Source organism: Octodon degus, unplaced genomic scaffold, assembly GCF_000260255.1.
Source record: "Octodon degus isolate 3935 unplaced genomic scaffold, OctDeg1.0 scaffold00005, whole genome shotgun sequence".
Lineage (NCBI taxonomy): Eukaryota > Metazoa > Chordata > Mammalia > Rodentia > Octodontidae > Octodon > Octodon degus.
This window is the reverse complement of record NW_004524581.1, coordinates 25919581-25933024: the sequence shown is the minus strand read 5'-3', so window position 1 is coordinate 25933024 and position 13444 is coordinate 25919581. Positions and strand designations below refer to the sequence as shown.

General features: G+C 44.6%; 1 protein-coding gene across 1 annotated transcript in view; it reads right to left on the bottom strand.

The window, feature by feature from the left end:
• The window catches only part of Kif6 (kinesin family member 6), a 355828-nt gene that overhangs the window by 105189 nt on the left and 237195 nt on the right, over window positions 1-13444 (bottom strand). The window lies entirely within an intron of this gene.

The window sequence follows — 13444 nt, the reverse complement described above, 5'->3', positions numbered from 1 at the left end:
AGGCCCCACCCTACTAGGGCTACCGTCGGTGAGAGACTCAGCACTGAGTGGTCTTACGCTCTTCTTGCCCTGACAGCACCATGTCAAATGGGTTTTTAGAATGATCTTTATCAACATTTGTTAAAATGGAAAAGAGAGAGGTAAGCCTCAGCGTGTGTGCAAATTTCCCTCATCTGAAAGGTGTCAGTCCCACGTGCATGAGATGAATGAGTCCGGTGCTGTCTGGATCAAAATGAAATAGAAATGGAGGTCCAAGCATGGGGTAGGTTTACTGCAGTGTTTTGACTCCTACCTTTACATCCCCCTCTGTTGAGGAGTTTCACTGATTAATTTGGTAACCTGAGTACAGCAGGGCACATCTTTTTCAATGAATAATTTTCTTTGTGGAAAATTCATTTGAGTTTCGGTCCAGGAGCATGATTCTGACCATGACAGTACCACCCACTTCTGTTCTTTATTTGCTTCCTGGAAAATCCAATCTTTGGCAATAAAAGAAGAGAAGTCTTCCTTAGAGACTTCTTTTATTTCTGTCAGACCTGTAGAAAAGTTCTTATTTGAAAAATGCTAACAACCAGAAGATCTTTGACAAGGGAATGTTTCAAGAAAAAGTGATTTTTAAGAGTTTGAAACATTAAAGTATTGGATTATATGTAATCCATGATACGTGAATAGATGGGAAGTGGGGAAAACTAATACAGATACCTGTTATCTTGGTTACTTTTCACTTGCTGCTGGGACAAAATACCTGACACCCAAATTTAAGGAAGGAAGGTTTTATTCAGCTCACAGTTAGTGGAGGTTTTAGTCTATACTTCAGCCCACGTCCAGCTGGCTCCAAGGCAGAGTAGCACATTGCAGGGGGCGACAGTTCATGGTGGCAGTAAAGAACAAAGCAAAGGGAGGCTTGCAGCTTCTGGCAAGCCTCTCTCCCTTCCTTCCGTGCTGACTGTAACGACAAGCTCCTCCAAGGGAATGGCACGCAACAACCTTCCTCAGCTCCCTTTCACATCCTTTTTGTGCGGAGCCACTCTAGGGAAGGCCCTCCATGCCCTAGGGTGGGGCCTCCAGAGCCTTTACTTCCCAAGCTGACGCAGTGTATCAACTACCATGCCTGTTTTGAAGTTAAAATGTTCTCAAAGCAAATTTCCTTCTTGGTTCTGAGGTCTTTCTAATTGCTGGTCTCCCAGAGCTAAGGTAACTGGTACACAGTATGTGCTCAATAAATCCTCCTCCTTTACTTGCATGAATGAAGGGCAGCTTACAAAACCTTGTATTTCATGCCAGATGCCAGACTTTCAAGTATTTCCCTGGGCGTAATAACTGACCACAAAAACTAATAAATGCACAGATTCACCTGCACATCCTGTGAAGGTGCTGTCGCTGTAAGTTCCTTCTCTGCTTCTTTCAGAGAGATGTGAGGATGTGGTAGGGCTAAGGAAGGTGCAGTGTGAACTGTGTTAGGTTGTGATTTGTGAGCAGTGGGTTCAGAAGCGTGCTGGTAAGCCTTAGGGTGTGGCTCCACCTCTAGCGTGCAGCTGACCTGCCTGCAAGGGCCTTTGCCATGTGCAGAGCCAGCAGGGGGGTCACCCCGGTGCAGCAGCTTCTCTCGTGTCCCTGTGTATGACTTCAGAGGATCACAACAACTACCTTATGGTGGTTTGCTGTTACTGAAAGCCAGGGCAACGCTGCATCTTTAGCATTTCTCAGTGCCACAGGTCTTCCCCTGAAACTAATTTTGCAATGGTTCAAGAAATTCTGGAAAGAGCTCTGGTTTAGAGTGTGAAAGGCCCAGGTCCAGGCCCTGGTTCCTCCTTATGAACTGTATGGCTTTGGGCCACTCACTCCCCTCCCACGCCCTGTCTATAAAATGTTGGGTAGTGGAGAGGGGAGTGGCTAGTCTTGACTCACAAGGGTGTTGCAGGGTGGAAGTGTCTCCATGAATGAAAATGCAGTGTACGCAAGGCACTGAAAATACTAGAAAGGAAAGAGCCAAGGGCTGGATGGGTTGCAAGTATTTTAATTTCCTAAGTGTAAAGATGGCTGATCTTCATCAACAGGACTATCTGAAATGCCAAGAAGAGCCCCACTCTGCCCTTGCCTAGGCCCCTGCTAATATTGGCTAGGGTTGGTCTTAGCCCTAGAGGATCAGGAGACAAGATTCTACCCTGAAGTCTCAGGTCCCACCTGCTCCTCCTTCTTTTGCTGCCTCTTTCTGCCTCCTTTGTCCTCTGTGTGGGCTGCTGCTCCTGGCCCCACTGCTGGGCTTGGCACGACTGTTGCTCAGCTTCATGAGACTTCCTGTGACCATGTGTGCAGCCCACCTCCTCTAAGGGTTGAGAGGCAGCCTTTGTTGGCAGGGGCCGGGTTCTCTGATTCTGAAACAGGCCTTCCTCTTGGGCCATGCTTCTGCCTGAGCACAGGGGTTAGGAGAGTCATGTGGGGCAGCAGTGTACCATGGGAAATTCTGCTGGGGTCCTGCTGACAAGGGCTCTCACTCCTCTCTGCCTAGCTAGCCAGGCATTCAGTTGACTGGAGATAGCATAAAACAAACAGTTGGCAAATGGACTCCTGAAGAATGGAATTCTGTAAAATTCATAAAACTGCCTACGTGGACAGTGGCGCATGCTTTGCTAGAGACTCATGGTGCCTGGGGTAGGAACATGGGTCAGCAACAGAAGTAAAGAAACTCAGCTTGAGACCCCCACTGCTGACCATCCTTGCCACCCGAAGGGGCTGACTTCTGAGGAGAAATGAGGCTGGAAGGAACCTGAGGGAATAGAAAGGCATGCTGGGGTTTTAGTTCACCTCTCTTCTGATCTATGAGCTGGTTCTGCAAAAGGGGCTTAACCAGACCAGCTCTGAGCCACTTTGTAGATGAACGAAAGCCCACAGGAATGAGCTGTGTGGTTTCCATTTCCCAGTCCTGCATCTTCCTGGGGATTGGTGATGTAGTCCACGTAAGAGGCTCCCTCTTTCTAGCCTAAGGCAAATAATTGATTCATGCTCAGAGTCCTGCATCCTCTCTGAACACGCACATGCTGATTCGGTAGCCGGGCTGTGAGCTTATCATTTTTTATGCTTCTTGAGGGAAGGATCACATCTAATTTAAGATTTATAACTCCAGTAGTACGAGCATTTATTCAATCATTTATCTACTTACTCATACAAACATTTATTGGATTTACAAATCTTGACTGAAAATCTACTTGGTAGCAAGGCATTGGGGAAGATGCAGAAATGATGAAATCAGCTCCCTAAGTTAAAGAGATTCAAATTCAGCGGGCTATAAACATGCAGAAAGGCTCAATTTCACTTTGGCTATGAGAAAAGCAAATAAGGACCGCACCAATATTTCATGTCCCAGAGTAGAAAACCCAGCGAAGTGATGACCGAACATGTTGGCAAGGCTGTGTGGAAGCGGGCAATTCCAACTATTGAGGTAGAAACTCCCTGACGTGGGCAGCGCAGACGCCTCTGTTAAGACTGTGAATGCTTGTAGACTTTGTGCAGCCAGCCTGTGTGTAGAAATTTATTCTATGGACATGCACTGCACACATATGAACTAATATACTTTTTTTTTTAATAGCACCACCTATTGCGGAAAAAGATTGCTAAAAACACCCTTTGATGAGGAACTGGTTCTCCATATGATGAGATACCTGGCAGCTGACAAAAAATGGGGGAAGAATCTGCCAGATCTATTTTTAAGTGAGAAAACAAAGTCCCCAGAAGCTTTGTATTTTTTTTGCATGCTTTTTTTTTTTGTAGAAAAAGGAAGATAAGTATATATAATAATATTTGCTTGGGTCTGCATAAAGAAACTCCAGGAGCTTAGATGAGGAAATAATGAAATTGTCTAATAGAGGTGGTAAGGACACAGTTTAGGTTGGAATGAGGGGATCTCCCTCTATAGTGTTTGGATGTAGGAGTCATGTGTGTGCACCCTCTCTTCAAAATAGAAAATAAATAGGTCTCAGAGCATTTGTAGGAAGAGACATACATGTGCCAACAGCGTGTGCCATTCACATGGGCACCTTATTTCCTAATTAAATTGAAGACTCCTTGAAGGATGCAGGGCACAAAAGCACCCTGGGCTCATCCTGCAGACAGCCCGCCCTTCTTGTTTCTCCTGTAAACTCTCCCTGGATCAATCTTCCCCAACCCCCCTGGAGCCAGGTTACTAGAAACTATCCCTCATGGCCTCTGCAGCAAATCCAAACATCTCTATTTGGCTTTTAGGCTCTGCACAAACCCAGCAATTTAATAATGTCTGTCACTGAGGATCTCAACAGGCATCGTTTGCTCCCATGAGACAGTCCCTGCCCCTGTGAAGGTTCTCATTCCTGTGTCTTTGTGTGCATGCCTCTGTGTGTGTGTGTGTGTGTGTGTGTGTATGTGTGTTTCTCCTGTCTGTGTGGACAGCTCCCTGCCTCCCGTTTTCTGAGGCCACTTCCTTGCTGAGACTGCTCTGAGGCTATCCGCATCCCTTTCTTCTGTAGCCCCTGTGATGCTTATGTCACTATGCATCCCTAACTGCTTCTGCAGTGGCACTCTTCCAGGTAGAGATACGGGGACTTGTGCACATATATGCATACACACACGCACACGCGCATGCACACTCACCCACCTACTGGGATTGGTGGCATGCAGTTATGTAGACTACACACACCTTCAGCTTTCTGGCTTTTACAAAGAAGAGGTTGTCTGGGTTGCAGTTGTAAGGAACAGTGAGACCCAAGCCATCCCCACCTGGTGCTGTGAGTGGGGTTCTAGGGACATGGAGCCCAATTCTCCGTCAGATTGCTGCTATTAATTACCTAACAAGCAGTCTACCTGGCACTAAGCCGAAATTCCCACCTTATGGGCTGTGCCCGTGGTTGGGGCCACGCCCCTGTGGTGCTCATCTGCGTGTGGGCTTCCGGCACCACTGCTGGTGTGGAGCTGGGAGGAGACACCAGGTCTGTAAAGGACAAGAGGGTACGTAGTTTATCCCTAGTCCCTTAGAGGCCAAGCCGAGCTTCGTGGAGCAAGAGACTGGCAGGCTGTGCCCAGAAAGGGTCAGCCCATGAGACAAGTTGTGAGTCGCAGAGCACCATGTAGAGGCTGCAAGGGAGCCATGCGCTACCAGGGTGGGCACAGCATAGCTTGGGACAGTAGACTGGGTGGTTTTGAGGTTTTCCTTTTGAGTAGGGCAGCATGGGGAGCGTGGGACAACAAAGGGCCTCTCTAACTGTGTAGCAGAGGAAGTGCCACTATGGAATTCCAAGACCAGCTCTTGAGTGATGCCAGATGCCCCCAGGGGCTTTCAGGGTCCCTGGGTGAGTGAGGGGCTCTGCAAGAGGGTGAGTGTGGGAGCAGGGCACTGTGGCAAGTGTCTGGGACACACAAGTTATTTCTGTTGGTGTGACCTTACTCACACCCCCAAGCAGACAGGCTGCCTTGAGAATTTCAGTTGACATCTGATTTGCATGAACCAGCCCCTCGTGGCAAGCAGTCCTGGTTCCCATGTCACTGCTCATGACCACGTTCTGTAAGGGACCCAGCTGACTCCTTCCCATCAATTCACAGCGGCTGTTTGGGGTCTCGGTGAGAAGCCTGGCCTCGCTCCCTGGGAGAGGACCCTCACGTGCTGCAGACATCTGCCCAGTGCACAGTGCAGGGAGCTCTTCTGTGGGTTTGTCATCCTGGCTTTTGTGCTACAAACAAGGAAACTGGGCTCTAGGAAGGGGAAGTGGTTTCATCTTTACCAATCTAGAGCCAGAACCCAAGCCCTTTCCTCTCTATTCTGGCTTCTCCATTCCTTTGTCAGGTTCTTTTGTTTATACATGAGAAAGAAAAGCCGTAAAAATAACAAATAAGGGCTCAGTGAATTAAAGCAAGCAGGTGCAGGGGCCAGGTGGATCCCCAGGCCTGCTGTGCTGGCCCCGCCCCCAGGGCTTGCTGAGAAGGCAATTGAGACCGGGCGTGGTAGGGCACACCTGTAATCCCAGCACTTGGGAGGCTGTAAACAGGTGGATCACTATGAGTCCAATCTAGTAGTGAGACCCTGAACACCCTGTAGACCTTTCCCTAAAATACAAAACAAAACAAAAAAACCCAACAAGAAATAACAAATAATACCCAAACTTCACTGAGTCAAGGGTTTTAGCATTCCATCCCTCTCCCCTCCCTTCTGCAAAAGAAACTGAGTTTTTCACAAAGCAGTGAGTGGATTTGAGCTAGTCCCCTTCTATTCCTCCGGGCACAGCCCACCTACTCTTTTCCCAGAGGAACTAGAGAGCCCAAATGGCAGCCTAGAGAGAGTACGATTAGGAAAATGTTTGGCAGAGGCACAAACCAAGTGAATCATCGAGGGGAAACAGTGCCCATTACTACGCATGTGGGCACCAAGATCTTTGCCTTTTCCCAGAAGCCTCTGTTGGTGTCTTGGGCACATCCCACCTGGCTCCCTGTCTGATTTCTGCAGTTGGGTTTATAAAGAAACAGTAATCTTTAAGATTTCCCATCTGACACATAATATTTGTCCTTGGGCTGAGCTGCACCTTCATCTGGCCTGCCAAGCTTCCTCTGCTAGCATTTTCAAAGGCAGCCTTCCCCTCACAACAGCCATTTTCAATCCACTGGTGGGGAGCAGACACTGGGCCAGTGCATTCCCAGCATCAGAAAGAGATCGCAAGTGTGGCCCTAAGGGCAAGAGCCCAGGCACTGAAAAGCTCAGCTGCTCAGCCAGGCCTCTGTCCGGGACTCCGAGGGGCAACTCAAGGCCTGTTATTGCGAAAGGCAGGATATCAGCCCTAAGGGAATAGGAAGTGGGGAAAACATAGCCGCGTTTGGGGATCAGGAGATGAAATGAGACAGGTTCTGAGGGAAGGCAAGGCGTCTAAAAGTGATATTTCCTGGAGACTGGCTGCTCTGTTCATTCCAAAAATATTTATTGAATGCTGACTGAGGGCTGGGAACTGGAGATAAAAAAAGTGAATCAGTCTGATTCCATGGCTTTCAACTCTCGATGAGTGGAGGAGGCTGAAGATGAGTGTGTGCAGGTGATGCAGGCCGGGGGGACAGGAGCTAATGGCTGTATGGGAATGCTGCAGAAGTGGCTTGAAGGGACTTAACTCCCGCTGTCACTGGTGCTGTGTTCAGTGTGCGCAGGGGCCCATGCAGCTCCTCTCAGCACACATTTTCAAGGTACTTCTTTTCTCTACAGGGCCTGATTTATGGTGGTGCTTAGTGAATAATTAGATCTAAATTATGTTCCAAGTGTATGTGGTATAAGACAAAAAGCAGAGAGGGCTCACGATGATGAGAACATTCATCCCCGTATCTGTGGAGAATACAGCGCAGCAACAGTGAAGTCCTAACTGATAAAGAGTCATGAAAGGGATGCCATCAAAAGTGCAGAAAAAAAAAAGTGCAGGAGCAACGCAAGGCCAACCCTGCTCAGTTCTTCTTGAATCAATAAGAAAGGTGGTTAGGCACAGGGAAGAGCCGAGCAGCATGAAACAGGACCCTGTGCAAGAAACAGTGGAAGATGGGGCAGCAGAAAGAGCTGGAGATGCAGGCAGGCTGATGCCAAGTGAAGGACTTTGGGCTCTATTGGCAAGGTAAGGGGGAGAAATTCTGTTGCTCATCACTTGGTGGAAAGGATTGCTGGGTCTAGCTTTTAAGAAGCTGTCCTTGGCACTGTCTCATCCCTGGGCCCAAATATCCCACACTTAAAACTTAACAGAGGAGAGCTTTGTCTTGGCCCATGTTCCCATGCAGGGGTAGCTGGTTACAAGGCAGCATGGCAGGGGAAGGGGCCTGGCAGAGGACAGATGCTCATGGCATGGAGGACAGGAGGCAGAGAGCAAGGGAGGAGAGGGGAGGAGAAGAACCTCCCAGCTAGACCCGCCAGACGACAGCAGGTCAGGCATACAGCACCACAATCCGATCCCCTCTCAAAAGCCTCCCTACGAGTGCATGAGGCTTTGCAGGGGGCATGAAGATATAAGGCATGGCAGAAGCCTAGTGAGTTTCACTTCTTTTTTTCTGGGAGGCTGTGACCTCCACATAAGTGGTTGGACCATCCCGCCTGAGAGGCCTGTGATTTCATAGAGAGAGACAGAGAAGCAGCAGAATCCACCCTTCCAGGACACCAGGCAGGTAGATGGGGCACCCTGGACCCTCAGCCCTGGCCTGGTGAGGGCTGCTGGGTGGCCCTAGTGGACACTGTGTAGACCAGAAATGTAACCCAGGTTGCCCTTGTCTAAGGTTCTGGTTCATGAAATCATGAGCTTATAATTAATCCTTGTTGCTTTACACCAGTGAATTTTGGGGCAGCTAATTTTGCAGTTAGAGTGAGTTAACAGAAAAATGTTCTCTGAGCTTTTTGATTGAGATGCTTAGAAATAAATGTTTCCCAGAACATATACATATGTACATACTAGGGGAGCCCTGAAGTTTAGCTCTGGACACAATCTTGAAGTCCAAATGGCTGAGTACCAAATTCAACATCATTTGTAGAACTGTGAGTACCTGGTAACAATGGCATTGAATAGGTTGCCTGAACCCAGCAACATTAGGAAGAAAACAAGGAATGTCACTTGAATTTATTGTTATACCTGAACATTCACTCGAAAATATAAAGCATGCTAGATGTAAGCAGAATGAAAATCCTTTTATGTGACCTGTAAATGGAATTATAAAGGCACTTATTGCCATAAGCCTAAAAGAGAAAAATAACAACTCTAATGCTATATAAAAAACAACTTTTAAAAAAATCTATTATGTGGGTCTGCCCCTCACTGTGGAAGCCAGGTCCTGGACAGTTTCAGGAGCCTCAGGTTTTGGAGCTTTAGTGACCACCCCTCCAATTGTAGGAGCAGTGCCAAACCCTGCTGAACTTCTGGTGCTTTGAAAATGTCAAAAGGAAGGATCAAAGGGCAATCTCAGACCTCTAGCCCACCCAGAGCAAGTACAGGAGACATGGACATAGAAGAACTTGGAAGTCACACACCTGAAATCTCTGAAATGATAGCAATTGAAGGAAAGAAACAACTCCATGAGGATGCATCAAAATCCCTGACTTGAAATTATATTACAAAGATACTTTGATAAAATTAGCATGGTACTGGCAAAAAAACAGACCAGAGGCTTAGAAAGGAGAAGAGCTAGGAAACATGACAGTGACAAGCCATACAGTTATATGTAGAAGATGGGCAAGGCAATGATCCTGAGAATTTTCAGAAGATTTTTGAATCTAGCAGTTAATTGGAAAGATTCTCACCCTGACTAATTATATATACTGACACCTGTGAACTAAGCAACTGCACTGAAGATGGTAATCTGTAATAGTAATTTCATGCTTGGAGTGCCTGTCATTCTGGTCTTCTGAATATGGGCTGCTTGTCATGACATGCCAGTTGCTGCTGTGCTGTCTCTCAGGCAGATGATTGTTCAAAAAAAAGGGGGTGGTGAATGAAGGCAAGAGATAGGAAAAGGAATATTGTGGGACTGTCTTGCTTCAAAGTTGTATACGGTTAGATTTTTGGACTTATGTATAAACATAAGAAGTATATAATTCTTTATGCCTATTTTTAAAAATATATTCTAATTTTTAAATGTTTTTTCATCATATTCTATAGGGACTTAAAGTTCAACATATCAATACTTGATGAAAAATATCTGTTCCATGTTATGCCTAAGATGTTTGATATTCAGACAGTTAGTGAGGTTAAGCTTAACAGCCTAGGTTGTGTGGTAATAACAATAAGCTTGTCTTCTGGATGGTTAACAACCTAAGTTTGCAGACCAAAATTAGAGAAAAAGGAGGGCTGCAAGGAAAGCCAACATTTTGGCCCTAGCCTTCCAAGGTCAATTAAGACTCAGGGCATATGAGAACTTGTACTGTAACGTCATGTAACTCAGTAGTGTCCCAAATTTTCTGATCAAGGAGATTATGGGGCCAAAGAGGAAAGTGATCGATGCTGTAGAGTGTGCCTAAGGAGAGTCACATGGAGAGAAAACATTCTCTCAGGCTTTCACAGAGAGCACATTGGCCAAGCAATGGCCGTGACTCATCCACATGGTTGACATTGACAAAAGTTCTACAATCTGAGGTACAGGATCTCAGGATAAATCCTGAGGGGATGTCACTGACCTTATCAAACCCAAAAGCTACAACTCTTGTTGCATAGGTCCTGCTTCACCTTGGTCTTAGCCATCCAGCAGAAAAGTATAAAAACGAAGTATAAGAAGTAAAGCCATGGTGTTATGTTGAGCTGTAGGGGTCTCAGGTCACCAGTTTCTGACATTGCCAGTGAAGTGGAAGACCCAATACTATTATGGATTACTGGACTTTTAGAATATTTTGCTGAGTTAACACACCTATAATATTCAGATGATGGAAAAAAGGGGATACAGGTGAATGTCCATTTTGTACCTGTGTATTCAAAGTGGTTAGGATAGACATATAGTTACATTCTCTTAATGAATAGAGGGATTTGTTTTAATAGTGTTTGTAAATAGGGTATCAAGTCCGCATCTTGACAGCAATTAACCACTAGGAAGAATGTATGCAATGTGTTAATTATTGAAACTGTCCTACCAATTTGGTTTGAAACTGTCTCATTGCTATTTGTTTTTCAATAAAATTATGGAAAAAAAAAGACCAGAGGCTTAAAGGAACAGATTATAAGATACAGACACAACTCAGAACACATTCAGCCACCTTATCTTTGACAAAGGGGCCAAACATGTTCACTGGAAGGAAGACAGCCTCTTTAATAAGTGGTACTAGAAAAACTGTGTTTTCACATGCTGAAGACTAAAATTAGTCCCATGTTTACCACCACACATTAAATTAAAGTCAAAATGGGTCAAAGATTTAAATATTGAAACAGAAACACTAAATCTACTGCAGGAGACAGTAAGTAGAAGTCTTTAAGACATAGGGGTAGGCAGAGAGTTCATAAACAAAAACTAAATTTTGTGGGAAATACTTCAAAGAATCAATCACTGGGATCTCATCTTTCTGAAAAGTTTCTGCATGTCAAAAGAAATCAATAGAATAAAAATAAAACACATGAATTGGAAAATACTTTAGGCAACAGTCTTCAGACAAAGGACTTCTATCTAGAATATATGAAGAATTAAAAAAAAATTCAGGCCCCCAAAGTTAAAAGATCCAATTAAAAAATAGGCATCTGATATATACATCTCAGATGAAGAAATACAAATGGCAAGTAAATATATGAAAAAATGTTCAACATCATTGGTCATTCGAGAAATACAAATGAAAACAACAGTGAGATTCCACCTCACCCCAGAAAGAATGGCTATCGTCGAAAGGTCAATAAATAACAAATGCTGGAAGGGATGTGGGGAAAAAGGAACCCTTCTCCACTGATGGTGGGAGTGCAGACTGGTACAACCACTGTGGAAATCAGTGCGGAGATTCCTCAAAAAACTAGGATTACAGGTCCCACTGAGCCCAGCTATCCCTTTCCTGGGTATTTTTCTAGAAGAACTGAAAACATCACACCACAACGATACATGTGAACCTATGCTTATAGCAGTGCAATTTGTCATAGTTACATCTTGGAAACACCCCAAATGCCCATCAACTGAGGAATGAATAAAAAATGTGGTATCTTTATACAATGGAGTATTATCCAGCTATAAAGAAAGATAAACTCAAGGTTTTTATAGGTAGATGGATACAACTAGAGACCACACTCATAACTGAAATAAATCAGGCCTGCATGTATAAACATAGTACTGTCTACCTAGTGTAAGAATCAGAAAGACCAAACAAAATCTGAAAGGTAAAATAAATAATGTGAAAGGGAAAGAAACTGTTCAAAGAGGAGGAACAACTGGAATGAAGGAAAGGAGAAAAGAAAGAAAGGAAAAAAGGATAACTGTACTGTGAATTTCTACTGGTGTATTGAGAGGAACGGTCAATGCATAATTTTTTTTGACCAATTTTACAGGCTTATATCTGATAATCTGAACAACTAATTTGAAGACAACAATATACACTATAACAACCATTGTTGAAGTCTATCATTTTCTTTAGTGAAATTCTGTATTGTTTCAATTTGTTTTTACTAATTTTTTATTCTGTTAAAAAATGTATTATAGCCAGGCATGAGGGTGCACACTAGCACTTGGGAGCCCGAGTCCAGCCTGGGCTTTATAAATAAGTTCAAGGCCAGTCTAGACTACATAGTGACACTTTGACACTACCCTGTGTCAAAGCAAAAACAGAAACAAAAACAAAAACAAACAAATAAAAAACAAAAAACCCAAAGCAAACAAAACCAAAAAAATGTATTATAAAGAATAATAAAGGACATATCAGAGCAAGATCAACATTATACACCTTCTTTTTTATTATATACTTTCTAATAAGTATATAATGAAATATATAAATTTATTATATATATATATAGCCAACAAATTTTTATGTTTAAAGAGTAATAAATAATGAAAATTATATTGCAATCCCTCTAATTTAAGTACTGGATTTGCTTTTTTAGTACTTAATTCAGTTGAAGCTATGACTGATACAATAGAAAGAACTAGTTGCAAATGTTCCCATGTTGTACAGTTGAGTAGAAAGCAGGGTATCAATATTGCTACCCTATAATTTTTCACCAGGGAAAACGAGGCAAGCAATTCCAGACTCCAGGTCACTGTGCTGGGTGCTGCATGCATCATCTACAGCTGGTTTGGGACAGAAGGACTTGGTCCTCAGCTGCTGGCCCACAACCAGCCCTGGCTGGGAAATGCCCTCCTGTGAAGAGTGTCACCTCTGCCAAGGTCATGCTCCTTCCCTGAGGGCAGCCAGGACAAAAAGACTGGTCACTGTCACATACTTGGAGAGGCCTGGAGGGCCAGCCTGGACTGATGAGGGACTTGGTTGAGATGACTTCTTAGCCTAGCTCCTCCATCCAATTCTGCTCTATTCTCTCTGCCACTGGTGTCAAAGCCGAGTATTACCTGATCTGAATAAGATTAAGGGAAGCAGAACATGTTAGGGAGAGAGGGAGTGTCAGAGAAAGGAGGCCCTCAGAAGGTGTTGATCTACCAGGGAACTTGGGCAAGTGTCTGTTTAGGTTTGCAATGGGTAGCTTGTGGGTTGTGGAGCCAGCCTCATACTGGACCTTTGAGAGGTGACTGTATCTGCCCTGAAGCAGCAAACTTCTAAAAACCCAAGCCTTACTTTTAACAACAAAATTTATATCATCATGGGGTGGTGAAGCTTTGGCCTTAGCATCAGGTGAATATTAACCCATAACCTTTGACCAGTTGGCATTTGGCCAATATGTATCTGGAGAGCCTCTGATGACTTCCTTGCATTCACGTCTATAGCTACCTATCTTCATCCATCCATCCATCCATCCGTCCATCCATCCATCCGTCCGTCCATCCATCCATCCATCCATCCATCCATCCA